The 26823-nt window shown below is 36.2% G+C and overlaps 1 protein-coding gene across 1 annotated transcript in view; it reads right to left on the bottom strand.

Moving 5' to 3' along the window:
• LOC129861458 (semaphorin-3G-like) overlaps nt 1-26823 on the bottom strand; it is a 91138-nt gene that overhangs the window by 19315 nt on the left and 45000 nt on the right. The window lies entirely within an intron of this gene.

Genomic DNA, 26823 nt, shown 5'->3' with positions numbered 1-26823 from the left:
TATAGTGTAGATAAAGAGAAGTGTTGAGACTGTAGATAAAGAGTAGTGTTGAGACTATAGTTTAGATAAAGAGTAGTGTTGAGACTATAGATAAAGAGTAGTGTTGAGACTATAGTGTAGATAAATAGTGTGTTGAGACTGTAGATAAAGAGTAGTGTTGAGACTGTAGATAAAGAGTAGTGTTGAGACTGTAGTGTAGATAAAGAGTAGTGTTGAGACTGTAGTGTAGATAAAGAGTAGTGTTGAGACTGTAGATAAATAGTAGTGTTGAGACTGTAGATAAAGAGTAGTGTTGAGACTGTAGATAAAGAGTAGTGTTGAGACTGAGATAAAGAGTAGTGTTGAGACTGTAGATAAAGAGTACTGTTGAAACCAGTGGGTAGATAAAGAGTAGTGTTGAGACTGCAGATAAAGAGTAGTGTTGAGACTGTAGATAAAGAGTAGTGTTGAGACTGTAGATAAAGAGTAGTGTTGAAACTAGTGTGTAGATTAAGAGTAGTGTTGAGACTGTAGATAAAGAGTAGTGTAGATTAAGAGTAGTGTTGAAACGAGTGGGTAGATAAAGAGTAGTGTTGAGACTGCAGATAAAGAGTAGTGTTGAGACTGTAGATAAAGAGTAGTGTTGAGACTGTAGATAAAGAGTAGTTTTGAGACTGTAGATAAAGAGTAGCGTTGAGACTGCAGATAAATATTAGTGTTGAGACTGTAGATAAAGAGTAGTGTTGAGACTGTAGATAAAGAGTAGTGTTGAGACTGTGGATAAAGAGTAGTGTTGAGACTGGAGATAAAGAGTAGTGTTGCGACTGTAGTGTAGATAAAGAGTAGTGTTGAGACTGTAGATAAAGAGTAGTGTTGAGACCGTAGATAAAGAGTAGTGTTGAGACTATAGTGTAGATAAAGAGTAGTGTTGAAACTAGTGGGTAGATAAAGAGTAGTGTTGAGACTGCAGATAAAGAGTAGTGTTGAGACTGCAGATAAAGAGTGGTGTTGAGACTGTAGATAAAGAGGAGTGTTGAGACTGTAGATAAAGAGTAGTGTTGAAACTAGTGGTAAGATTAAGAGTAGTGTTGAGACTGTAGATAAAGAGTAGTGTTGAGACTATAGTGTAGATAAAGAGTAGTGTTGAGACTATAGGGTAGATAAAGAGTAGTGTTGAGACTGGAGATAAAGAGTAGTGTTGAGACTGTAGATAAAGAGTCGTGTTGAGACTGTAGATAAAGAGTAGTGTTGAGACTGTAAATAAAGAGTAGTGTTGAGACTGTAGATAAAGAGTAGTGTTGAGACTGTAGTGTAGATAAAGAGTAGTGTTGAGACTGTAGTGTAGATAAAGAGTAGTGTTGAGACTGTAGATAAGAGTAGTGTATAGACTGTAGATAAAGAGTAGTGTTGAGACTATAGTTTAGATAAAGAGTAGTGTTGAGACTATAGATAAAGAGTAGTGTTGAGACTATAGTGTAGATAAATAGTGTGTTGAGACTGTAGATAAATAGTAGTGTTGAGACTATAGTGTAGGTAAAGAGTAGTGTTGAGACTGTAGATAAAGAGTAGTGTTGAAACTAGTGTGTAGATTAAGAGTAGTGTTGAGACTGTAGATAAAGAGTAGTGTAGATTAAGAGTAGTGTTGAAACGAGTGGGTAGATAAAGAGTAGTGTTGAGACTGCAGATAAAGAGTAGTGTTGAGACTGTAGATAAAGAGTAGTGTTGAGACTGTAGATAAAGAGTAGTGTTGAGACTGTAGATAAAGAGTAGTTTTGAGACTGTAGATAAAGAGTAGCGTTGAGACTGCAGATAAATATTAGTGTTGAGACTGTAGATATAGAGTAGTGTTGAGACTGTAGATAAAGAGTAGTGTTGAGACTGGATAAAGAGTAGTGTTGAGACTGGAGATAAAGAGTAGTGTTGCGACTGTAGTGTAGATAAAGAGTAGTGTTGAGACTGTAGTGTAGATAAAGAGTAGTGTTGAGACTGTAGATACAGAGTAGTGTTGAGACTGTAGATAAAGAGTAGTGTTGAGACTGTAGATATAGAGTAGTGTTGAGACTATAGTGTAGATAACGAGTAGTGTTGAAACTAGTGGGTAGATAAAGAGTAGTGTTGAGACTGTAGATAAAGAGTAGTGTTGAAACTAGTGGGTAGATTAAGAGTAGTGTTGAGTCTGTAGATAAAGAGTAGTGTTGAGACTATAGATAAAGAGTAGTGTTGAGACTATAGTGTAGATAAATAGTGTGTTTAGACTGTAGATAAATAGTAGTGTTGAGACTATAGTGTAGGTAAAGAGTAGTGTTGAGACTGTAGATAAAGAGTAGTGTTGAGACTGTAGTGTAGATAAATTGTAGTGTTGAGACTGTAGATAAAGAGTAGTGTTGAGACTGTAGATAAAGAGTAGTGTTGAGACTGTAGTGTAGATAAAGAGTAGTGTTGAGACTATAGTTTAGATAAAGAGTAGTGTTGAGACTATAGATAAAGAGTAGTGTTGAGACTATAGTGTAGATAAATAGTGTGTTGAGACTGTAGATAAATAGTAGTGTTGAGACTATAGTGTAGGTAAAGAGTAGTGTTGAGACTGTAGATAAAGAGTAGTGTTGAGACTGTAGTGTAGATAAATTGTAGTGTTGAGACTGTAGATAAAGAGTAGTGTTGAGACTGTAGATAAAGAGTAGTGTTGAGACTGTAGTGTAGATAAAGAGTAGTGTTGAGACTGTAGTGTAGATAAAGAGTAGTGTTGAGACTGTAGATAAATAGTAGTGTTGAGACTGTAGATAAAGAGTAGTGTTGAGACTGTAGATAAAGAGTAGTGTTGAGACTGAGATAAAGAGCAGTGTTGAGACTGTAGATAAAGAGTACTGTTGAAACCAGTGGGTAGATAAAGAGTAGTGTTGAGACTGCAGATAAAGAGTAGTGTTGAGACTGTAGATAAAGAGTAGTGTTGAGACTGTAGATAAAGAGTAGTGTTGAAACTAGTGTGTAGATTAAGAGTAGTGTTGAGACTGTAGATAAAGAGTAGTGTAGATTAAGAGTAGTGTTGAAAAGGAGTGGGTAGATAAAGAGTAGTGTTGAGACTGCAGATAAAGAGTAGTGTTGAGACTGTAGATAAAGAGTAGTGTTGAGACTGTAGATAAAGAGTAGTTTTGAGACTGTAGATAAAGAGTAGCGTTGAGACTGCAGATAAATATTAGTGTTGAGACTGTAGATAAAGAGTAGTGTTGAGACTGTAGATAAAGAGTAGTGTTGAGACTGTGGATAAAGAGTAGTGTTGAGACTGGAGATAAAGAGTAGTGTTGCGACTGTAGTGTAGATAAAGAGTAGTGTTGAGACTGTAGATAAAGAGTAGTGTTGAGACCGTAGATAAAGAGTAGTGTTGAGACTATAGTGTAGATAAAGAGTAGTGTTGAAACTAGTGGGTAGATGAAGAGTAGTGTTGAGACTGCAGATAAAGAGTGGTGTTGAGACTGTAGATAAAGAGCAGTGTTGAGACTGTAGATAAAGAGTAGTGTTGAAACTAGTGGTTAGATTAAGAGTAGTGTTGAGACTGTAGATAAAGAGTAGTGTTGAGACTATAGTGTAGATAAAGAGTAGTGTTGAGACTATAGGGTAGATAAAGAGTAGTGTTGAGACTGGAGATAAAGAGTAGTGTTGAGACTGTAGATAAAGAGTCGTGTTGAGACTGTAGATAAAGAGTAGTGTTGAGACTGTAAATAAAGAGTAGTGTTGAGACTGTAGTGTAGATAAAGAGTAGTGTTGAGACTGTAGTGTAGATAAAGAGTAGTGTTGAGACTGTAGATAAGAGTAGTGTATAGACTGTAGATAAAGAGTAGTGTTGAGACTATAGTTTAGATAAAGAGTAGTGTTGAGACTATAGATAAAGAGTAGTGTTGAGACTATAGTGTAGATAAATAGTGTGTTGAGACTGTAGATAAATAGTAGTGTTGAGACTATAGTGTAGGTAAAGAGTAGTGTTGAGACTGTAGATAAAGAGTAGTGTTGAAACTAGTGTGTAGATTAAGAGTAGTGTTGAGACTGTAGATAAAGAGTAGTGTAGATTAAGAGTAGTGTTGAAACGAGTGGGTAGATAAAGAGTAGTGTTGAGACTGCAGATAAAGAGTAGTGTTGAGACTGTAGATAAAGAGTAGTGTTGAGACTGTAGATAAAGAGTAGTGTTGAGACTGTAGATAAAGAGTAGTTTTGAGACTGTAGATAAAGAGTAGCGTTGAGACTGCAGATAAATATTAGTGTTGAGACTGGAGATAAAGAGTAGTGTTGAGACTGTAGATAAAGAGTAGTGTTGAGACTGTGGATAAAGAGTAGTGTTGAGACTGGAGATAAAGAGTAGTGTTGCGACTGTAGTGTAGATAAAGAGTAGTGTTGAGACTGTAGTGTAGATAAAGAGTAGTGTTGAGACTGTAGATACAGAGTAGTGTTGAGACTGTAGATAAAGAGTAGTGTTGAGACTGTAGATATAGAGTAGTGTTGAGACTATAGTGTAGATAACGAGTAGTGTTGAAACTAGTGGGTAGATAAAGAGTAGTGTTGAGACTGTAGATAAAGAGTAGTGTTGAAACTAGTGGGTAGATTAAGAGTAGTGTTGAGTCTGTAGATAAAGAGTAGTGTTGAGACTATAGAGTAGATAAAGAGTAGTGTTGAGACTATAGGGTAGATAAAGAGTAGTGTTGAGACTGTAGATAAAGAGCAGTGTTGAGACTATAGTGTAGATAAAGAGTAGTGTTGAAACGAGTGGGTAGATAAAGAGTAGTGTTGAGACTGCAGATAAAGAGTAGTGTTGAGACTGTAGATAAAGAGTAGTGTTGAGACTGTAGATAAAGAGTAGTGTTGAGACTATAGTGTAGATAAAGAGAAGTGTTGAGACTGTAGATAAAGAGTAGTGTTGAGACTATAGTGTAGATAAATAGTAGTGTTGAGACTGTAGATAAAGAGTAGTGTTGAGACTGTAGATAAAGAGTAGTGTTGAGACCGTAGATAAAGAGTAGTGTTGAGACTATAGTGTAGATAAAGAGTAGTGTTGAAACTAGTGGGTAGATGAAGAGTAGTGTTGAGACTGTAGATAAAGAGTAGTGTTGAGACTGTAGATAAAGAGTAGTGTTGAAACTAGTGTGTAGATTAAGAGTAGTGTTGAGACTGTAGATAAAGAGTAGTGTAGATTAAGAGTAGTGTTGAAACTAGTGGGTCGATTAAGAGTAGTGTTGAGACTGTAGATAAAGAGTAGTGTTGAGACTATAGTGTAGATAAAGAGTAGTGTTGAGACTATAGGGTAGATAAAGAGTAGTGTTGAGACTGGAGATAAAGAGTAGTGTTGAGACTGTAGATAAAGAGTCGTGTTGAGACTGTAGATAAAGAGTAGTGTTGAGACTGTAAATAAAGAGTAGTGTTGAGACTGTAGATAAATTGTAGTGTTGAGACTGTAGTGTAGATAAAGAGTAGTGTTGAGACTGTAGTGTAGATAAAGAGTAGTGTTGAGACTGTAGATAAGAGTAGTGTTGAGACTGCAGATAAAGAGTAGTGTTGAGACTATAGTTTAGATAAAGAGTAGTGTTGAGACTGTAGATAAAGAGTAGTGTTGAGACTGTAGATAAAGAGTAGTGTTGAGACTGTAGATAAAGAGTAGTGTTGAGACTGTAGATAAAGAGTAGTGTTGAGACTGTAGATAAAGAGTAGTGTTGAGACTGGAGATAAAGAGTAGTGTTGCGACTGTAGTGTAGATAAAGAGTAGTGTTGAGACTGTAGTGTAGATAAAGAGTAGTGTTGAGACTGTAGATAAAGAGTAGTGTTGGGACTGTAGATAAAGAGTAGTGTTGAGACTGTAGATACAGAGTAGTGTTGAGACTGTAGATAAAGAGTAGTGTTGAAACTAGTGTGTAGATTAAGAGTAGTGTTGAGACTAGATAAAGAGTAGTGTAGATTAAGAGTAGTGTTGAAACGAATGGGTAGATAAAGAGTAGTGTTGAGACTGCAGATAAAGAGTAGTGTTGAGACTGTAGATAAAGAGTAGTGTTGAGACTGTAGATAAAGAGTAGTGTTGAGACTGTAGATAAAGAGTAGCGTTGAGACTGCATATAAATATTAGTGTTGAGACTGTAGATAAAGAGTAGTGTTGAGACTGTAGATAAAGAGTAGTGTTGAAACTGCAGATAAAGAGTAGCGTTGAGACTGCAGATAAAGATTAGTGTTGAGACTATAGTGTAGATAAAGAGTAGTGTTGAGACTATAGGGTAGATTAAGAGTAGTGTTGAGACTGTAGATAAAGAGTAGTGTTGAGACTATAGTGTAGATAAAGAGTAGTGTTGAAACGAGTGGGTAGATAAAGAGTAGTGTTGAGACTGCAGATAAAGAGTAGTGTTGAGACTGTAGATAAAGAGTAGTGTTGAGACTGTAGATAAAGAGTAGTGTTGAGACTATAGTGTAGATAAAGAGAAGTGTTGAGACTGTAGATAAAGAGTAGTGTTGAGACTATAGTGTAGATAAATAGTAGTGTTGAGACTGTAGATAAAGAGTAGTGTTGAGACTGTAGATAAAGAGAAGTGTTGAGACCGTAGATAAAGAGTAGTGTTGAGACTATAGTGTAGATAAAGAGTAGTGTTGAAACTAGTGGGTAGATGAAGAGTAGTGTTGAGACTGCAGATAAAGAGTGGTGTTGAGACTGTAGATAAAGAGTAGTGTTGAGACTGTAGATAAAGAGTAGTGTTGAGACTGTAAATAAAGAGTAGTGTTGAGACTGTAGATAAAGAGTAGTGTTGAGACTGTAGTGTAGATAAAGAGTAGTGTTGAGACTGTAGTGTAGATAAAGAGTAGTGTTGAGACTGTAGATAAATAGTAGTGTTGAGACTGTAGATAAAGAGTAGTGTTGAGACTATAGTGTAGGTAAAGAGTAGTGTTGAGACTGTAGATAAAGAGTAGTGTTGAGACTGTAGTGTAGATAAATTGTAGTGTTGAGACTGTAGATAAAGAGTAGTGTTGAGACTGTAGATAAAGAGTAGTGTTGAGACTGTAGTGTAGATAAAGAGTAGTGTTGAGACTGTAGTGTAGATAAAGAGTAGTGTTGAGACTGTAGATAAATAGTAGTGTTGAGACTGTAGATAAAGAGTAGTGTTGAGACTGTAGATAAAGAGTAGTGTTGAGACTGAGATAAAGAGCAGTGTTGAGACTGTAGATAAAGAGTACTGTTGAAACCAGTGGGTAGATAAAGAGTAGTGTTGAGACTGCAGATAAAGAGTAGTGTTGAGACTGTAGATAAAGAGTAGTGTTGAGACTGTAGATAAAGAGTAGTGTTGAAACTAGTGTGTAGATTAAGAGTAGTGTTGAGACTGTAGATAAAGAGTAGTGTAGATTAAGAGTAGTGTTGAAAAGGAGTGGGTAGATAAAGAGTAGTGTTGAGACTGCAGATAAAGAGTAGTGTTGAGACTGTAGATAAAGAGTAGTGTTGAGACTGTAGATAAAGAGTAGTTTTGAGACTGTAGATAAAGAGTAGCGTTGAGACTGCAGATAAATATTAGTGTTGAGACTGTAGATCAAGAGTAATTTTGAGACTGTAGATAAAGAGTAGTGTTGAGACTGTGGATAAAGAGTAGTGTTGAGACTGGAGATAAAGAGTAGTGTTGCGACTGTAGTGTAGATAAAGAGTAGTGTTGAGACTGTAGATAAAGAGTAGTGTTGAGACCGTAGATAAAGAGTAGTGTTGAGACTATAGTGTAGATAAAGAGTAGTGTTGAAACTAGTGGGTAGATGAAGAGTAGTGTTGAGACTGCAGATAAAGAGTGGTGTTGAGACTGTAGATAAAGAGTAGTGTTGAGACTGTAGATAAAGAGTAGTGTTGATACTAGTGGTTAGATTAAGAGTAGTGTTGAGACTGTAGATAAAGAGTAGTGTTGAGACTATAGTGTAGATAAAGAGTAGTGTTGAGACTATAGGGTAGATAAAGAGTAGTGTTGAGACTGGAGATAAAGAGTAGTGTTGAGACTGTAGATAAAGAGTCGTGTTGAGACTGTAGATAAAGAGTAGTGTTGAGACTGTAAATAAAGAGTAGTGTTGAGACTGTAGTGTAGATAAAGAGTAGTGTTGAGACTGTAGTGTAGATAAAGAGTAGTGTTGAGACTGTAGATAAGAGTAGTGTATAGACTGTAGATAAAGAGTAGTGTTGAGACTATAGTTTAGATAAAGAGTAGTGTTGAGACTATAGATAAAGAGTAGTGTTGAGACTATAGTGTAGATAAATAGTGTGTTGAGACTGTAGATAAATAGTAGTGTTGAGACTATAGTGTAGGTAAAGAGTAGTGTTGAGACTGTAGATAAAGAGTAGTGTTGAAACTAGTGTGTAGATTAAGAGTAGTGTTGAGACTGTAGATAAAGAGTAGTGTAGATTAAGAGTAGTGTTGAAACGAGTGGGTAGATAAAGAGTAGTGTTGAGACTGCAGATAAAGAGTAGTGTTGAGACTGTAGATAAAGAGTAGTGTTGAGACTGTAGATAAAGAGTAGTGTTGAGACTGTAGATAAAGAGTAGTTTTGAGACTGTAGATAAAGAGTAGCGTTGAGACTGCAGATAAATATTAGTGTTGAGACTGGAGATAAAGAGTAGTGTTGAGACTGTAGATAAAGAGTAGTGTTGAGACTGTGGATAAAGAGTAGTGTTGAGACTGGAGATAAAGAGTAGTGTTGCGACTGTAGTGTAGATAAAGAGTAGTGTTGAGACTGTAGTGTAGATAAAGAGTAGTGTTGAGACTGTAGATACAGAGTAGTGTTGAGACTGTAGATAAAGAGTAGTGTTGAGACTGTAGATATAGAGTAGTGTTGAGACTATAGTGTAGATAACGAGTAGTGTTGAAACTAGTGGGTAGATAAAGAGTAGTGTTGAGACTGTAGATAAAGAGTAGTGTTGAAACTAGTGGGTAGATTAAGAGTAGTGTTGAGTCTGTAGATAAAGAGTAGTGTTGAGACTATAGAGTAGATAAAGAGTAGTGTTGAGACTATAGGGTAGATAAAGAGTAGTGTTGAGACTGTAGATAAAGAGCAGTGTTGAGACTATAGTGTAGATAAAGAGTAGTGTTGAAACGAGTGGGTAGATAAAGAGTAGTGTTGAGACTGCAGATAAAGAGTAGTGTTGAGACTGTAGATAAAGAGTAGTGTTGAGACTGTAGATAAAGAGTAGTGTTGAGACTATAGTGTAGATAAAGAGAAGTGTTGAGACTGTAGATAAAGAGTAGTGTTGAGACTATAGTGTAGATAAATAGTAGTGTTGAGACTGTAGATAAAGAGTAGTGTTGAGACTGTAGATAAAGAGTAGTGTTGAGACCGTAGATAAAGAGTAGTGTTGAGACTATAGTGTAGATAAAGAGTAGTGTTGAAACTAGTGGGTAGATGAAGAGTAGTGTTGAGACTGTAGATAAAGAGTAGTGTTGAGACTGTAGATAAAGAGTAGTGTTGAAACTAGTGTGTAGATTAAGAGTAGTGTTGAGACTGTAGATAAAGAGTAGTGTAGATTAAGAGTAGTGTTGAAACTAGTGGGTCGATTAAGAGTAGTGTTGAGACTGTAGATAAAGAGTAGTGTTGAGACTATAGTGTAGATAAAGAGTAGTGTTGAGACTATAGGGTAGATAAAGAGTAGTGTTGAGACTGGAGATAAAGAGTAGTGTTGAGACTGTAGATAAAGAGTCGTGTTGAGACTGTAGATAAAGAGTAGTGTTGAGACTGTAAATAAAGAGTAGTGTTGAGACTGTAGATAAATTGTAGTGTTGAGACTGTAGTGTAGATAAAGAGTAGTGTTGAGACTGTAGTGTAGATAAAGAGTAGTGTTGAGACTGTAGATAAGAGTAGTGTTGAGACTGCAGATAAAGAGTAGTGTTGAGACTATAGTTTAGATAAAGAGTAGTGTTGAGACTGTAGATAAAGAGTAGTGTTGAGACTGTAGATAAAGAGTAGTGTTGAGACTGTAGATAAAGAGTAGTGTTGAGACTGTAGATAAAGAGTAGTGTTGAGACTGTAGATAAAGAGTAGTGTTGAGACTGGAGATAAAGAGTAGTGTTGCGACTGTAGTGTAGATAAAGAGTAGTGTTGAGACTGTAGTGTAGATAAAGAGTAGTGTTGAGACTGTAGATAAAGAGTAGTGTTGGGACTGTAGATAAAGAGTAGTGTTGAGACTATAGTGTAGGTAAAGAGTAGTGTTGAGACTGTAGATAAAGAGTAGTGTTGAAACTAGTGTGTAGATTAAGAGTAGTGTTGAGACTGTAGATAAAGAGTAGTGTAGATTAAGAGTAGTGTTGAAACGAGTGGGTAGATAAAGAGTAGTGTTGAGACTATAGTGTAGGTAAAGAGTAGTGTTGAGACTGTAGATAAAGAGTAGTGTTGAAACTAGTGTGTAGATTAAGAGTAGTGTTGAGACTGTAGATAAAGAGTAGTGTAGATTAAGAGTAGTGTTGAAACGAGTGGGTAGATAAAGAGTAGTGTTGAGACTGCAGATAAAGAGTAGTGTTGAGACTGTAGATAAAGAGTAGTGTTGAGACTGTAGATAAAGAGTAGTGTTGAGACTGTAGATAAAGAGTAGTTTTGAGACTGTAGATAAAGAGTAGCGTTGAGACTGCAGATAAATATTAGTGTTGAGACTGGAGATAAAGAGTAGTGTTGAGACTGTAGATAAAGAGTAGTGTTGAGACTGTGGATAAAGAGTAGTGTTGAGACTGGAGATAAAGAGTAGTGTTGCGACTGTAGTGTAGATAAAGAGTAGTGTTGAGACTGTAGTGTAGATAAAGAGTAGTGTTGAGACTGTAGATACAGAGTAGTGTTGAGACTGTAGATAAAGAGTAGTGTTGAGACTGTAGATATAGAGTAGTGTTGAGACTATAGTGTAGATAACGAGTAGTGTTGAAACTAGTGGGTAGATAAAGAGTAGTGTTGAGACTGTAGATAAAGAGTAGTGTTGAAACTAGTGGGTAGATTAAGAGTAGTGTTGAGTCTGTAGATAAAGAGTAGTGTTGAGACTATAGAGTAGATAAAGAGTAGTGTTGAGACTATAGGGTAGATAAAGAGTAGTGTTGAGACTGTAGATAAAGAGCAGTGTTGAGACTATAGTGTAGATAAAGAGTAGTGTTGAAACGAGTGGGTAGATAAAGAGTAGTGTTGAGACTGCAGATAAAGAGTAGTGTTGAGACTGTAGATAAAGAGTAGTGTTGAGACTGTAGATAAAGAGTAGTGTTGAGACTATAGTGTAGATAAAGAGAAGTGTTGAGACTGTAGATAAAGAGTAGTGTTGAGACTATAGTGTAGATAAATAGTAGTGTTGAGACTGTAGATAAAGAGTAGTGTTGAGACTGTAGATAAAGAGTAGTGTTGAGACCGTAGATAAAGAGTAGTGTTGAGACTATAGTGTAGATAAAGAGTAGTGTTGAAACTAGTGGGTAGATGAAGAGTAGTGTTGAGACTGTAGATAAAGAGTAGTGTTGAGACTGTAGATAAAGAGTAGTGTTGAAACTAGTGTGTAGATTAAGAGTAGTGTTGAGACTGTAGATAAAGAGTAGTGTAGATTAAGAGTAGTGTTGAAACTAGTGGGTCGATTAAGAGTAGTGTTGAGACTGTAGATAAAGAGTAGTGTTGAGACTATAGTGTAGATAAAGAGTAGTGTTGAGACTATAGGGTAGATAAAGAGTAGTGTTGAGACTGGAGATAAAGAGTAGTGTTGAGACTGTAGATAAAGAGTCGTGTTGAGACTGTAGATAAAGAGTAGTGTTGAGACTGTAAATAAAGAGTAGTGTTGAGACTGTAGATAAATTGTAGTGTTGAGACTGTAGTGTAGATAAAGAGTAGTGTTGAGACTGTAGTGTAGATAAAGAGTAGTGTTGAGACTGTAGATAAGAGTAGTGTTGAGACTGCAGATAAAGAGTAGTGTTGAGACTATAGTTTAGATAAAGAGTAGTGTTGAGACTGTAGATAAAGAGTAGTGTTGAGACTGTAGATAAAGAGTAGTGTTGAGACTGTAGATAAAGAGTAGTGTTGAGACTGTAGATAAAGAGTAGTGTTGAGACTGTAGATAAAGAGTAGTGTTGAGACTGGAGATAAAGAGTAGTGTTGCGACTGTAGTGTAGATAAAGAGTAGTGTTGAGACTGTAGTGTAGATAAAGAGTAGTGTTGAGACTGTAGATAAAGAGTAGTGTTGGGACTGTAGATAAAGAGTAGTGTTGAGACTGTAGATACAGAGTAGTGTTGAGACTGTAGATAAAGAGTAGTGTTGAAACTAGTGTGTAGATTAAGAGTAGTGTTGAGTCTGTAGATAAAGAGTAGTGTTGAGACTATAGAGTAGATAAAGAGTAGTGTTGAGACTATAGGGTAGATAAAGAGTAGTGTTGAGACTGTAGATAAAGAGCAGTGTTGAGACTATAGTGTAGATAAAGAGTAGTGTTGAAACGAGTGGGTAGATAAAGAGTAGTGTTGAGACTGCAGATAAAGAGTAGTGTTGAGACTGTAGATAAAGAGTAGTGTTGAGACTGTAGATAAAGAGTAGTGTTGAGACTATAGTGTAGATAAAGAGAAGTGTTGAGACTGTAGATAAAGAGTAGTGTTGAGACTATAGTGTAGATAAATAGTAGTGTTGAGACTGTAGATAAAGAGTAGTGTTGAGACTGTAGATAAAGAGTAGTGTTGAGACCGTAGATAAAGAGTAGTGTTGAGACTATAGTGTAGATAAAGAGTAGTGTTGAAACTAGTGGGTAGATGAAGAGTAGTGTTGAGACTGTAGATAAAGAGTAGTGTTGAGACTGTAGATAAAGAGTAGTGTTGAAACTAGTGTGTAGATTAAGAGTAGTGTTGAGACTGTAGATAAAGAGTAGTGTAGATTAAGAGTAGTGTTGAAACTAGTGGGTCGATTAAGAGTAGTGTTGAGACTGTAGATAAAGAGTAGTGTTGAGACTATAGTGTAGATAAAGAGTAGTGTTGAGACTATAGGGTAGATAAAGAGTAGTGTTGAGACTGGAGATAAAGAGTAGTGTTGAGACTGTAGATAAAGAGTCGTGTTGAGACTGTAGATAAAGAGTAGTGTTGAGACTGTAAATAAAGAGTAGTGTTGAGACTGTAGATAAATTGTAGTGTTGAGACTGTAGTGTAGATAAAGAGTAGTGTTGAGACTGTAGTGTAGATAAAGAGTAGTGTTGAGACTGTAGATAAGAGTAGTGTTGAGACTGCAGATAAAGAGTAGTGTTGAGACTATAGTTTAGATAAAGAGTAGTGTTGAGACTGTAGATAAAGAGTAGTGTTGAGACTGTAGATAAAGAGTAGTGTTGAGACTGTAGATAAAGAGTAGTGTTGAGACTGTAGATAAAGAGTAGTGTTGAGACTGTAGATAAAGAGTAGTGTTGAGACTGGAGATAAAGAGTAGTGTTGCGACTGTAGTGTAGATAAAGAGTAGTGTTGAGACTGTAGTGTAGATAAAGAGTAGTGTTGAGACTGTAGATAAAGAGTAGTGTTGGGACTGTAGATAAAGAGTAGTGTTGAGACTGTAGATACAGAGTAGTGTTGAGACTGTAGATAAAGAGTAGTGTTGAAACTAGTGTGTAGATTAAGAGTAGTGTTGAGACTAGATAAAGAGTAGTGTAGATTAAGAGTAGTGTTGAAACGAATGGGTAGATAAAGAGTAGTGTTGAGACTGCAGATAAAGAGTAGTGTTGAGACTGTAGATAAAGAGTAGTGTTGAGACTGTAGATAAAGAGTAGTGTTGAGACTGTAGATAAAGAGTAGCGTTGAGACTGCATATAAATATTAGTGTTGAGACTGTAGATAAAGAGTAGTGTTGAGACTGTAGATAAAGAGTAGTGTTGAAACTGCAGATAAAGAGTAGCGTTGAGACTGCAGATAAAGATTAGTGTTGAGACTATAGTGTAGATAAAGAGTAGTGTTGAGACTATAGGGTAGATTAAGAGTAGTGTTGAGACTGTAGATAAAGAGTAGTGTTGAGACTATAGTGTAGATAAAGAGTAGTGTTGAAACGAGTGGGTAGATAAAGAGTAGTGTTGAGACTGCAGATAAAGAGTAGTGTTGAGACTGTAGATAAAGAGTAGTGTTGAGACTGTAGATAAAGAGTAGTGTTGAGACTATAGTGTAGATAAAGAGAAGTGTTGAGACTGTAGATAAAGAGTAGTGTTGAGACTATAGTGTAGATAAATAGTAGTGTTGAGACTGTAGATAAAGAGTAGTGTTGAGACTGTAGATAAAGAGAAGTGTTGAGACCGTAGATAAAGAGTAGTGTTGAGACTATAGTGTAGATAAAGAGTAGTGTTGAAACTAGTGGGTAGATGAAGAGTAGTGTTGAGACTGCAGATAAAGAGTGGTGTTGAGACTGTAGATAAAGAGTAGTGTTGAGACTGTAGATAAAGAGTAGTGTTGAGACTGTAAATAAAGAGTAGTGTTGAGACTGTAGATAAAGAGTAGTGTTGAGACTGTAGTGTAGATAAAGAGTAGTGTTGAGACTGTAGTGTAGATAAAGAGTAGTGTTGAGACTGTAGATAAGAGTAGTGTTGAGACTGTAGATCAAGAGTAGTGTTGAGACTATAGTTTAGATAAAGAGTAGTGTTGAGACTGTAGATAAAGAGTAGTGTTGAGACTGTAGATAAAGAGTAGTGTTGAGACTATAGGGTAGATAAAGAGTAGTGTTGAGACTGGAGATAAAGAGTAGTGTTGAGACTGTAGATAAAGAGTCGTGTTGAGACTGTAGATAAAGAGTAGTGTTGAGACTGTAAATAAAGAGTAGTGTTGAGACTGTAGATAAAGAGTAGTGTTGAGACTGTAGTGTAGATAAAGAGTAGTGTTGAGACTGTAGTGTAGATAAAGAGTAGTGTTGAGACTGTAGATAAGAGTAGTGTTGAGACTGTAGATAAAGAGTAGTGTTGAGACTATAGTTTAGATAAAGAGTAGTGTTGAGACTATAGATAAAGAGTAGTGTTGAGACTATAGTGTAGATAAATAGTGTGTTGAGACTGTAGATAAATAGTAGTGTTGAGACTATAGTGTAGGTAAAGAGTAGTGTTGAGACTGAGATAAAGAGTAGTGTTGAGACTGTAGATAAAGAGTACTGTTGAAACCAGTGGGTAGATAAAGAGTAGTGTTGAGACTGCAGATAAAGAGTAGTGTTGAGACTGTAGATAAAGAGTACTGTTGAAACCAGTGGGTAGATAAAGAGTAGTGTTGAGACTGCAGATAAAGAGTAGTGTTGAGACTGTAGATAAAGAGTAGTGTTGAGACTGTAGATAAAGAGTAGTGTTGAAACTAGTGTGTAGATTAAGAGTAGTGTTGAGACTGTAGATAAAGAGTAGTGTAGATTAAGAGTAGTGTTGAAACGAGTGGGTAGATAAAGAGTAGTGTTGAGACTGCAGATAAAGAGTAGTGTTGAGACTGTAGATAAAGAGTAGTGTTGAGACTGTAGATAAAGAGTAGTTTTGAGACTGTAGATAAAGAGTAGCGTTGAGACTGCAGATAAATATTAGTGTTGAGACTGTAGATAAAGAGTAGTGTTGAGACTGTAGATAAAGAGTAGTGTTGAGACTGTGGATAAAGAGTAGTGTTGAGACTGGAGATAAAGAGTAGTGTTGCGACTGTAGTGTAGATAAAGAGTAGTGTTGAGACTGTAGTGTAGATAAAGAGTAGTGTTAAGACTGTAGATAAAGAGTAGTGTTGAGACTGTAGATAAAGAGTAGTGTTGAGACTGTAGATACAGAGTAGTGTTGAGACTGTAGATAAAGAGTAGTGTTGAGACTGTAGATAAAGAGTAGTGTTGAGACTGTAGTGTAGATAAAGAGTAGTGTTGAGACTGTAGTGTAGATAAAGAGTAGTGTTGAGACTGTAGATAAAGAGTAGTGTTGAGACTATAGTGTAGATGAATAGTACTGTTGAGACTGTAGATAAAGAGTAGTGTTGAGACTATAGTGTAGATAAAGAGTAGTGTTGAGACTGTAGATAAAGAGTAGTGTTGAGACTGTAGATATAGAGTAGTGTTGAGACTATAGTGTAGATAACGAGTAGTGTTGAAACTAGTGGGTAGATAAAGAGTAGTGTTGAGACTGTAGATAAAGAGTAGTGTTGAAACTAGTGGGTAGATTAAGAGTAGTGTTGAGTCTGTAGATAAAGAGTAGTGTTGAGACTATAGAGTAGATAAAGAGTAGTGTTGAGACTATAGGGTAGATAAAGAGTAGTGTTGAGACTGTAGATAAAGAGTAGTGTTGAGACTATAGTGTAGATAAAGAGTAGTGTTGAAACGAGTGGGTAGATAAAGAGTAGTGTTGAGACTGCAGATAAAGAGTAGTGTTGAGACTGTAGATAAAGAGTAGTGTTGAGACTGTAGATAAAGAGTAGTGTTGAGACTATAGTGTAGATAAAGAGAAGTGTTGAGACTGTAGATAAAGAGTAGTGTTGAGACTATAGTGTAGATAAATAGTAGTGTTGAGACTGTAGATAAAGAGTAGTGTTGAGACTGTAGATAAAGAGTAGTGTTGAGACCGTAGATAAAGAGTAGTGTTGAGACTATAGTGTAGATAAAGAGTAGTGTTGAAACTAGTGGGTAGATGAAGAGTAGTGTTGAGACTGCAGATAAAGAGTGGTGTTGAGACTGTAGATAAAGAGTAGTGTTGAGACTGTAGATAAAGAGTAGTGTTGAAACTAGTGGGTAGATTAAGAGTAGTGTTGAGACTGTAGATAAAGAGTAGTGTTGAGACTATAGTGTAGATAAAGAGTAGTGTTGAGACTATAGGGTAGATAAAGAGTAGTGTTGAGACTGGAGATAAAGAGTAGTGTTGAGACTGTAGATAAAGAGTCGTGTTGAGACTGTAGATAAAGAGTAGTGTTGAGACTGTAAATAAAGAGTAGTGTTGAGACTGTAGATAAAGAGTGGTGTTGAGACTGTAGTGTAGATAAAGAGTAGTGTTGAGACTGTAGTGTAGATAAAGAGTAGTGTTGAGACTGTAGATAAGAGTAGTGTTGAGACTGTAGATAAAGAGTAGTGTTGAGACTATAGTTTAGATAAAGAGTAGTGTTGAGACTGTAGATAAAGAGTAGTGTTGAGACTATAGTGTAGATAAATAGTGTGTTGAGACTGTAGATAAATAGTAGTGTTGAGACTATAGTGTAGGTAAAGAGTAGTGTTGAGACTGTAGATAAAGAGTAGTGTTGAGACTGAGATAAAGAGTAGTGTTGAGACTGTAGATAAAGAGTACTGTTGAAACCAGTGGGTAGATAAAGAGTAGTGTTGAGACTGCAGATAAAGAGTAGTGTTGAGACTGTAGATAAAGAGTAGTGTTGAGACTGTAGATAAAGAGTAGTGTTGAAACTAGTGTGTAGATTAAGAGTAGTGTTGAGACTGTAGATAAAGAGTAGTGTAGATTAAGAGTAGTGTTGAAACGAGTGGGTAGATAAAGAGTAGTGTTGAGACTGCAGATAAAGAGTAGTGTTGAGACTGTAGATAAAGAGTAGCGTTGAGACTGCAGATAAATATTAGTGTTGAGACTGTAGATAAAGAGTAGTGTTGAGACTGTAGATAAAGAGTAGTGTTGAGACTGCAGATAAAGATTAGTGTTGAAACTATAGTGTAGATAAAGAGTAGTGTTGAGACTATAGGGTAGATTAAGAGTAGTGTTGAGACTGTAGATAAAGAGTAGTGTTGAGACTGTAGATAAAGAGTAGTGTTGAGACTGTAGATAAAGAGTAGTGTTGAGACTGTAGATAAAGAGTAGTGTTGAGACTGTAGTGTAGATAAAGAGTAGTGTTGAGACTGTAGATAAAGAGTAGTGTTGAGACTGTAGTGTAGATAAAGAGTAGAGTTGAGACTGTAGTGTAGATAAAGAGTAGTGTTGAGACTGTAGATAAATAGTAGTGTTGAGACTGTAGATAAAGAGTAGTGTTGAGACTGTAGATAAAGAGTAGTGTTGAGACTGTAGATAAAGAGTAGTGTTGAGACTGGAGATAAAGAGTAGTGTTGCGACTGTAGTGTAGATAAAGAGTAGTGTTGAGACTGTAGATAAAGAGTAGTGTTGAGACTATAGTGTAGATAAAGAGAAGTGTTGAGACTGTAGATAAAGAGTAGTGTTGAGACTATAGTGTAGATAAATAGTAGTGTTGAGACTGTAGATAAAGAGTAGTGTTGAGACTGTAGATAAAGAGTAGTGTTGAGACCGTAGATAAAGAGTAGTGTTGAGACTATAGTGTAGATAAAGAGTAGTGTTGAAACTAGTGGGTAGATGAAGAGTAGTGTTGAGACTGCAGATAAAGAGTGGTGTTGAGACTGTAGATAAAGAGTAGTGTTGAGACTGTAGATAAAGAGTAGTGTTGAGACTGTAAATAAAGAGTAGTGTTGAGACTGTAGATAAAGAGTAGTGTTGAGACTGTAGTGTAGATAAAGAGTAGTGTTGAGACTGTAGTGTAGATAAAGAGTAGTGTTGAGACTGTAGATAAGAGTAGTGTTGAGACTGTAGATAAAGAGTAGTGTTGAGACTATAGTTTAGATAAAGAGTAGTGTTGAGACTGTAGATAAAGAGTAGTGTTGAGACTGTAGATAAAGAGTAGTGTTGAGACTATAGGGTAGATAAAGAGTAGTGTTGAGACTGGAGATAAAGAGTAGTGTTGAGACTGTAGATAAAGAGTCGTGTTGAGACTGTAGATAAAGAGTAGTGTTGAGACTGTAAATAAAGAGTAGTGTTGAGACTGTAGATAAAGAGTAGTGTTGAGACTGTAGTGTAGATAAAGAGTAGTGTTGAGACTGTAGTGTAGATAAAGAGTAGTGTTGAGACTGTAGATAAGAGTAGTGTTGAGACTGTAGATAAAGAGTAGTGTTGAGACTATAGTTTAGATAAAGAGTAGTGTTGAGACTATAGATAAAGAGTAGTGTTGAGACTATAGTGTAGATAAATAGTGTGTTGAGACTGTAGATAAATAGTAGTGTTGAGACTATAGTGTAGGTAAAGAGTAGTGTTGAGACTGAGATAAAGAGTAGTGTTGAGACTGTAGATAAAGAGTACTGTTGAAACCAGTGGGTAGATAAAGAGTAGTGTTGAGACTGCAGATAAAGAGTAGTGTTGAGACTGTAGATAAAGAGTACTGTTGAAACCAGTGGGTAGATAAAGAGTAGTGTTGAGACTGCAGATAAAGAGTAGTGTTGAGACTGTAGATAAAGAGTAGTGTTGAGACTGTAGATAAAGAGTAGTGTTGAAACTAGTGTGTAGATTAAGAGTAGTGTTGAGACTGTAGATAAAGAGTAGTGTAGATTAAGAGTAGTGTTGAAACGAGTGGGTAGATAAAGAGTAGTGTTGAGACTGCAGATAAAGAGTAGTGTTGAGACTGTAGATAAAGAGTAGTGTTGAGACTGTAGATAAAGAGTAGTTTTGAGACTGTAGATAAAGAGTAGCGTTGAGACTGCAGATAAATATTAGTGTTGAGACTGTAGATAAAGAGTAGTGTTGAGACTGTAGATAAAGAGTAGTGTTGAGACTGTGGATAAAGAGTAGTGTTGAGACTGGAGATAAAGAGTAGTGTTGCGACTGTAAAGAGTAGTGTTGAGACTGTAGTGTAGATAAAGAGTAGTGTTGAGACTGTAGATAAAGAGTAGTGTTGAGACTGTAGATAAAGAGTAGTGTTGAGACTGTAGATACAGAGTAGTGTTGAGACTGTAGATAAAGAGTAGTGTTGAGACTGTAGATAAAGAGTAGTGTTGAGACTATAGTGTAGCTAAAGAGTAGTGTTGAGACTGTAGTGTAGATAAAGAGTAGTGTTGAGACTGTAGATAAAGAGTAGTGTTGAGACTATAGTGTAGATGAATAGTACTGTTGAGACTGTAGATAAAGAGTAGTGTTGAGACTATAGTGTAGATAAAGAGTAGTGTTGAGACTGTAGATAAAGAGTAGTGTTGAGACTGTAGATATAGAGTAGTGTTGAGACTATAGTGTAGATAACGAGTAGTGTTGAAACTAGTGGGTAGATAAAGAGTAGTGTTGAGACTGTAGATAAAGAGTAGTGTTGAAACTAGTGGGTAGATTAAGAGTAGTGTTGAGTCTGTAGATAAAGAGTAGTGTTGAGACTATAGAGTAGATAAAGAGTAGTGTTGAGACTATAGGGTAGATAAAGAGTAGTGTTGAGACTGTAGATAAAGAGTAGTGTTGAGACTATAGTGTAGATAAAGAGTAGTGTTGAAACGAGTGGGTAGATAAAGAGTAGTGTTGAGACTGCAGAAAAAGAGTAGTGTTGAGACTGTAGATAAAGAGTAGTGTTGAGACTGTAGATAAAGAGTAGTGTTGAGACTATAGTGTAGATAAAGAGAAGTGTTGAGACTGTAGATAAAGAGTAGTGTTGAGACTATAGTGTAGATAAATAGTAGTGTTGAGACTGTAGATAAAGAGTAGTGTTGAGACTGTAGATAAAGAGTAGTGTTGAGACCGTAGATAAAGAGTAGTGTTGAGACTATAGTGTAGATAAAGAGTAGTGTTGAAACTAGTGGGTAGATGAAGAGTAGTGTTGAGACTGCAGATAAAGAGTGGTGTTGAGACTGTAGATAAAGAGTAGTGTTGAGACTGTAGATAAAGAGTAGTGTTGAAACTAGTGGGTAGATTAAGAGTAGTGTTGAGACTGTAGATAAAGAGTAGTGTTGAGACTATAGTGTAGATAAAGAGTAGTGTTGAGACTATAGGGTAGATAAAGAGTAGTGTTGAGACTGGAGATAAAGAGTAGTGTTGAGACTGTAGATAAAGAGTCGTGTTGAGACTGTAGATAAAGAGTGGTGTTGAGACTGTAGTGTAGATAAAGAGTAGTGTTGAGACTGTAGTGTAGATAAAGAGTAGTGTTGAGACTGTAGATAAGAGTAGTGTTGAGACTGTAGATAAAGAGTAGTGTTGAGACTATAGTTTAGATAAAGAGTAGTGTTGAGACTGTAGATAAAGAGTAGTGTTGAGACTATAGTGTAGATAAATAGTGTGTTGAGACTGTAGATAAATAGTAGTGTTGAGACTATAGTGTAGGTAAAGAGTAGTGTTGAGACTGTAGATAAAGAGTAGTGTTGAGACTGAGATAAAGAGTAGTGTTGAGACTGTAGATAAAGAGTACTGTTGAAACCAGTGGGTAGATAAAGAGTAGTGTTGAGACTGCAGATAAAGAGTAGTGTTGAGACTGTAGATAAAGAGTAGTGTTGAGACTGTAGATAAAGAGTAGTGTTGAAACTAGTGTGTAGATTAAGAGTAGTGTTGAGACTGTAGATAAAGAGTAGTGTAGATTAAGAGTAGTGTTGAACTGAGTGGGTAGATAAAGAGTAGTGTTGAGACTGCAGATAAAGAGTAGTGTTGAGACTGTAGATAAAGAGTAGCGTTGAGACTGCAGATAAATATTAGTGTTGAGACTGTAGATAAAGAGTAGTGTTGAGACTGTAGATAAAGAGTAGTGTTGAGACTGCAGATAAAGATTAGTGTTGAAACTATAGTGTAGATAAAGAGTAGTGTTGAGACTATAGGGTAGATTAAGAGTAGTGTTAAGACAGTAGATAAAGAGTAGTGTTGAGACTGTAGATAAAGAGTAGTGTTGAGACTGTAGATAAAGAGTAGTGTTGAGACTGTAGATAAAGAGTAGTGTTGAGACTGTAGTGTAGATAAAGAGTAGTGTTGAGACTGTAGATAAAGAGTAGTGTTGAGACTGTAGTGTAGATAAAGAGTAGAGTTGAGACTGTAGTGTAGATAAAGAGTAGTGTTGAGACTGTAGATAAATAGTAGTGTTGAGACTGAAGATAAAGAGTAGTGTTGAGACTGTAGATAAAGAGTAGTGTTGAGACTGTAGATAAAGAGTAGTGTTGAGACTGGAGATAAAGAGTAGTGTTGCGACTGTAGTGTAGATAAAGAGTAGTGTTGAGACTGTAGTGTAGATAAAGAGTAGTGTTGAGACTGTAGATAAAGAGTAGTGTTGAGACTGTAGATAAAGAGTAGTTATGAGACCGTAGATAAAGAGTAGTGTTGAGACTATAGTGTAGATAAAGAGTAGTGTTGAAACTAGTGGGTAGATGAAGAGTAGTGTTGAGACTGCAGATAAAGAGTGGTGTTGAGACTGTAGATGAAGAGTAGTGTTGAAACTAGTGGGTAGATTAAGAGTAGTGTTGAGACTGTAGATAAAGAGTAGTGTTGAGACTATAGCGTAGATAAAGAGTAGTGTTGAGACTATAGGGTAGATAAAGAGTAGTGTTGAGACTGGAGATAAAGAGTAGTGTTGAGACTGTAGATAAAGAGTGGTGTTGAGACTGTAGATAAAGAGTAGTGTTGAAACTAGTGGGTAGATTAAGAGTAGTGTTGAGACTGTAGATAAAGAGTAGTGTTGAGACTATAGTGTAGATAAAGAGTAGTGTTGAGACTATAGGGTAGATAAAGAGTAGTGTTGAGACTGGAGATAAAGAGTAGTGTTGAGACTGTAGATAAAGAGTCGTGTTGAGACTGTGGTGTAGATAAAGAGTAGTGTTGAGACTGTAGTGTAGATAAAGAGTAGTGTTGAGACTGTAGATAAGAGTAGTGTTGAGACTGTAGATAAAGAGTAGTGTTGAGACTATAGTTTAGATAAAGAGTAGTGTTGAGACTGTAGATAAAGAGTAGTGTTGAGACTATAGTGTAGATAAATAGTAGTGTTGAGACTGTAGATAAATAGTAGTGTTGAGACTATAGTGTAGGTAAAGAGTAGTGTTGAGACTGTAGATAAAGAGTAGTGTTGAGACTGAGATAAAGAGTAGTGTTGAGACTGTAGAAAAAGAGTACTGTTGAAACCAGTGGGTAGATAAAGAGTAGTGTTGAGACTGTAGATAAAGAGTAGTGTAGATTAAGAGTAGTGTTGAAACGAGTGGGTAGATAAAGAGTAGTGTTGAGACTGCAGATAAAGAGTAGTGTTGAGACTGTAGACAAAGAGTAGTGTTGAGACTGTAGATAAAGAGTAGTTTTGAGACTGTAGATAAAGAGTAGTGTTGAGACCGTAGATAAAGAGTAGTGTTGAGACTATAGTGTAGATAAAGAGAAGTGTTGAGACTGTAGATAAAGAGTAGTGTTGAGACTATAGTGTAGATAAATAGTAGTGTTGAGACTGTAGATAAAGAGTAGTGTTGAGACTGTAGATAAAGAGTAGTGTTGAGACCGTAGATAAAGAGTAGTGTTGAGACTATAGTGTAGATAAAGAGTAGTGTTGAAACTAGTGGGTAGATGAAGAGTAGTGTTGAGACTGCAGATAAAGAGTGGTGTTGAGACTGTAGATAAAGAGTAGTGTTGAGACTTTAGATAAAGAGTAGTGTTGAAACTAGTGGGTAGATTAAGAGTAGTGTTGAGACTGTAGATAAAGAGTAGTGTTGAGACTATAGTGTAGATAAAGAGTAGTGTTGAGACTATAGGGTAGATAAAGAGTAGTGTTGAGACTGGAGATAAAGAGTAGTGTTGAGACTGTAGATAAAGAGTCGTGTTGAGACTGTAGATAAAGAGTGGTGTTGAGACTGTAGTGTAGATAAAGAGTAGTGTTGAGACTGTAGTGTAGATAAAGAGTAGTGTTGAGACTGTAGATAAGAGTAGTGTTGAGACTGTAGATAAAGAGTAGTGTTGAGACTATAGTTTAGATAAAGAGTAGTGTTGAGACTGTAGATAAAGAGTAGTGTTGAGACTATAGTGTAGATAAATAGTGTGTTGAGACTGTAGATAAATAGTAGTGTTGAGACTATAGTGTAGGTAAAGAGTAGTGTTGAGACTGTAGATAAAGAGTAGTGTTGAGACTGAGATAAAGAGTAGTGTTGAGACTGTAGATAAAGAGTACTGTTGAAACCAGTGGGTAGATAAAGAGTAGTGTTGAGACTGCAGATAAAGAGTAGTGTTGAGACTGTAGATAAAGAGTAGTGTTGAGACTGTAGATAAAGAGTAGTGTTGAAACTAGTGTGTAGATTAAGAGTAGTGTTGAGACTGTAGATAAAGAGTAGTGTAGATTAAGAGTAGTGTTGAAACGAGTGGGTAGATAAAGAGTAGTGTTGAGACTGCAGATAAAGAGTAGTGTTGAGACTGTAGATAAAGAGTAGCGTTGAGACTGCAGATAAATATTAGTGTTGAGACTGTAGATAAAGAGTAGTGTTGAGACTGTAGATAAAGAGTAGTGTTGAGACTGCAGATAAAGATTAGTGTTGAAACTATAGTGTAGATAAAGAGTAGTGTTGAGACTATAGGGTAGATTAAGAGTAGTGTTGAGACTGTAGATAAAGAGTAGTGTTGAGACTGTAGATAAAGAGTAGTGTTGAGACTGTAGATAAAGAGTAGTGTTGAGACTGTAGATAAAGAGTAGTGTTGAGACTGTAGTGTAGATAAAGAGTAGTGTTGAGACTGTAGATAAAGAGTAGTGTTGAGACTGTAGTGTAGATAAAGAGTAGAGTTGAGACTGTAGTGTAGATAAAGAGTAGTGTTGAGACTGTAGATAAATAGTAGTGTTGAGACTGAAGATAAAGAGTAGTGTTGAGACTGTAGATAAAGAGTAGTGTTGAGACTGTAGATAAAGAGTAGTGTTGAGACTGGAGATAAAGAGTAGTGTTGCGACTGTAGTGTAGATAAAGAGTAGTGTTGAGACTGTAGTGTAGATAAAGAGTAGTGTTGAGACTGTAGATAAAGAGTAGTGTTGAGACTGTAGATACAGAGTAGTGTTGAGACTGTAGATAAAGAGTAGTGTTGAGACTGTAGATAAAGAGTAGTTATGAGACCGTAGATAAAGAGTAGTGTTGAGACTATAGTGTAGATAAAGAGTAGTGTTGAAACTAGTGGGTAGATGAAGAGTAGTGTTGAGACTGCAGATAAAGAGTGGTGTTGAGACTGTAGATGAAGAGTAGTGTTGAAAGTAGTGGGTAGATTAAGAGTAGTGTTGAGACTGTAGATAAAGAGTAGTGTTGAGACTATAGTGTAGATAAAGAGTAGTGTTGAGACTATAGGGTAGATAAAGAGTAGTGTTGAGACTGGAGATAAAGAGTAGTGTTGAGACTGTAGATAAAGAGTGGTGTTGAGACTGTAGATAAAGAGTAGTGTTGAAACTAGTGGGTAGATTAAGAGTAGTGTTGAGACTGTAGATAAAGAGTAGTGTTGAGACTATAGTGTAGATAAAGAGTAGTGTTGAGACTATAGGGTAGATAAAGAGTAGTGTTGAGACTGTAAATAAAGAGTAGTGTTGAGACTGTAGATAAAGAGTGGTGTTGAGACTGTGGTGTAGATAAAGAGTAGTGTTGAGACTGTAGTGTAGATAAAGAGTAGTGTTGAGACTGTAGATAAGAGTAGTGTTGAGACTGTAGATAAAGAGTAGTGTTGAGACTATAGTTTAGATAAAGAGTAGTGTATAGACTGTAGATAAAGAGTAGTGTTGAGACTATAGTGTAGATAAATAGTGTGTTGAGACTGTAGATAAATAGTAGTGTTGAGACTATAGTGTAGGTAAAGAGTAGTGTTGAGACTGTAGATAAAGAGTAGTGTTGAGACTGAGATAAAGAGTAGTGTTGAGACTGTAGATAAAGAGTATTGTTGAAACCAGTGGGTAGATAAAGAGTAGTGTTGAGACTGCAGATAAAGAGTAGTGTTGAGACTGTAGATAAAGAGTAGTGTTGAGACTGTAGATAAAGAGTAGTGTTGAAACTAGTGTGTAGATTAAGAGTAGTGTTGAGACTGTAGATAAAGAGTAGTGTAGATTAAGAGTAGTGTTGAAACGAGTGGGTAGATAAAGAGTAGTGTTGAGACTGCAGATAAAGAGTAGTGTTGAGACTGTAGATAAAGAGTAGCGTTGAGACTGCAGATAAATATTAGTGTTGAGACTGTAGATAAAGAGTAGTGTTGAGACTGTAGATAAAGAGTAGTGTTGAGACTGCAGATAAAGATTAGTGTTGAAACTATAGTGTAGATAAAGAGTAGTGTTGAGACTATAGGGTAGATTAAGAGTAGTGTTGAGACTGTAGATAAAGAGTAGTGTTGAGACTGTAGATAAAGAGTAGTGTTGAGACTGTAGATAAAGAGTAGTGTTGAGACTGTAGATAAAGAGTAGTGTTGAGTCTGTAGTGTAGATAAAGAGTAGTGTTGAGACTGTAGATAAAGAGTAGTGTTGAGACTGTAGTGTAGATAAAGAGTAGAGTTGAGACTGTAGTGTAGATAAAGAGTAGTGTTGAGACTGTAGATAAATAGTAGTGTTGAGACTGAAGATAAAGAGTAGTGTTGAGACTGTAGATAAAGAGTAGTGTTGAGACTGTAGATAAAGAGTAGTGTTGAGACTGGAGATAAAGAGTAGTGTTGCGACTGTAGTGTAGATAAAGAGTAGTGTTGAGACTGTAGTGTAGATAAAGAGTAGTGTTGAGACTGTAGATAAAGAGTAGTGTTGAGACTGTAGATACAGAGTAGTGTTGAGACTGTAGATAAAGAGTAGTGTTGAGACTGTAGATAAAGAGTAATTATGAGACCGTAGATAAAGAGTAGTGTTGAGACTATAGTGTAGATAAAGAGTAGTGTTGAAACTAGTGGGTAGATGAAGAGTAGTGTTGAGACTGCAGATAAAGAGTGGTGTTGAGACTGTAGATGAAGAGTAGTGTTGAAACTAGTGGGTAGATTAAGAGTAGTGTTGAGACTGTAGATAAAGAGTAGTGTTGAGACTATAGTGTAGATAAAGAGTAGTTTTGAGACTATAGGGTAGATAAAGAGTAGTGTTGAGACTGGAGATAAAGAGTAGTGTTGAGACTGTAGATAAAGAGTGGTGTTGAGACTGTAGATAAAGAGTAGTGTTGAAACTAGTGGGTAGATTAAGAGTAGTGTTGAGACTGTAGATAAAGAGTAGTGTTGAGACTATAGTGTAGATAAAGAG

Source organism: Salvelinus fontinalis, chromosome 8 (genome assembly GCF_029448725.1).
Source record: "Salvelinus fontinalis isolate EN_2023a chromosome 8, ASM2944872v1, whole genome shotgun sequence".
Taxonomy (NCBI): Eukaryota; Metazoa; Chordata; class Actinopteri; order Salmoniformes; family Salmonidae; genus Salvelinus; species Salvelinus fontinalis.
This window is presented reverse-complemented; position numbering and strand designations above follow the sequence as displayed.